Genomic DNA, 2,228 nt, shown 5'->3' with positions numbered 1-2,228 from the left:
GCGATGTGAGGCATAATGCACTAAAATTCATTAGTGTATTACATGCTACTATTTTGTAGTTGTGGTCTGCAGTTCAAATTTCTCTTCTCCCCAATACTATTAAATATCTCATAATTAGTTACGTGATCTATCCATTCAATCTCAGCATTCTTCTGTAGCACCACATTTCGAAAGCTTCTATTCTCTTCTTGTCCAAACTAGTTATCATCCATGTTTCACTTCCATACATGGCTACACTCCACACAAATACCTTGAGAAACGACTTCCAGAACGGACTTCCTGATCCTTTAATCTATACCTGATATTAACAAACTGCTCTACTTCAGAAACGCTTTTCTTGCCATTGTCCATCTACATTTTATATTCTCCCTACTTTGACCATCATCATTTATTTTGCTGTCCAAATAGCAAAACTCATCTAGTAGTGTAAGTGTCTCATTTCCTAATCCAATTAACTCAGCATCACCTAATTTAATTCGAACACATTCCGGTATCCTCGTTTTTCTTTTATTGATAGTCATCATATATTCTCCTTTCAAGACACGGTCAATTCTGTTCAACTGCCATTCCAAGTCCTTTGCTGTCTCTGACTGAATTACAATGTCACTGGGAAACCTCAAAGTTTTTATTTCTTTTCCCTGGACTTTAATTCCTACTCCAAATTTTTCTTTTACGTTTTTTGCTGCTTGCTCAATATACAGGTTGAATAACATCGGGGATAGGCTACGACGCTGCCTCACACCCTTCTCAACCACTGCTTCTTTTTCGTTCCCTCGACTCTTATAACTGCCATCTAGTTTCTGTACAAATACTAAACAGCCTTTCACTCTCTATAGTTTGCCTCTGCTACTTTTAGAGTTTGAAAAAGGGTATTCCAATCACCATTGTCAAAGGCTTTCCCTACGTCTACAAATTCTATAGCAGACAGATTCCATATTTCTAGATTTCCTGGAAGCATTTGACACAGTGCCCCATTGCTGGCTGTTAATGAAGGTATGAGCTTATGGAATAAGTTCAGAGATATGTGATTGGCTCGAAGACTTCTTAAAACCCAGTACATTGTCCTCGATGGCAGAATCGTCAGGAGTGCCCCAGGGAAGTGTGATAGGACCACTGTTGTTCTCTGCATACAAAAGTGATTTGGCGAACAGGCTGGGCAGCAGTCTGCAGTTGTTTGCTGATAGTGCAGTCGTGTACAGTTAGATGTTGAAGTTGAGTGACTATAGGACGATACAAAACGACTTAGACAAAATTCCCAGTTGGTATGATGAATGGCAGCTAGTCCTAAATGTGGAAAAATGTAAGTTAATGTGGATGAGTAGGACGAACAAACCTGTAATGCTCGGATACAGTATTACTAGTGTCTTGCTTGACACAGTCAATTCGTCTAAATATCTAGGTGTAACACTGCAAAGTGATATGAGGTGGAAGGAGCACGTGAAAATTGTGCTAGGGAAGCAAATGGTCGACTTCAGTTTATTGGCAGAATTTGAGGAAAGAGTGACTCAACTGTAAAGGAGACCACATATAGGATGCTGGTGCGACCTATTCTTGAGTACTGCTTAGGTGTTTGGGATCTGTACCATGTCAGATAGATGGAAAATATCGAAGTAATTCAGAGGTCGTCTGCTATATTTGTTACCGGTAGGTATGAACAATACGTAAGTGTTGTGGAGATACTTCAAGAACTCAAATGGGAGTGCCTGGAGGGAAGGAGACGATCTTTTCTTGTCACTATTGTGAAAATTTAGCGAACCGGCATTTGAAGCTCACTACAGAAATTAGAGCTCTTATGGAGGCATACAGACTGTCGTTTTCCCCTCGCTCTATTTGCGAGTAGACTAGGAAGGGGAATGACAAGTATTGGTAAGGGTACCCTCCGCAGGTATCATACGGTGGCTTGCTGAGTATCTATTTAGAGGTAGATGTGGATAGGTTTATATTTCCTTAATCAATCTTCTATGGGAAGCTGTAGGTTCAGCATGGCCTCATGTGTACCTGCCTTTCTCCAGAATCCAAACTGACCATCCCTAAGGTAGGCTACTACCACTTTTTCCATTCTTCTGAATACGATTCATGTTAGTATTATGCAACAAAGAACTATGAAACTGATAGTTCAAAATTTTCAAGCCTGCCAGCACCTGTTTTCCATGGAATTGGAATTATTATATTCTTCTTTATGTCTGAGGGTATTTCACCTGTCTCATACATCTTGGTCACCAAATGGA

This window comes from Schistocerca americana, chromosome 2 (genome assembly GCF_021461395.2).
Source record: "Schistocerca americana isolate TAMUIC-IGC-003095 chromosome 2, iqSchAmer2.1, whole genome shotgun sequence".
NCBI lineage: Eukaryota > Metazoa > Arthropoda > Insecta > Orthoptera > Acrididae > Schistocerca > Schistocerca americana.
Note: the sequence above shows the minus strand (reverse complement) of the source record.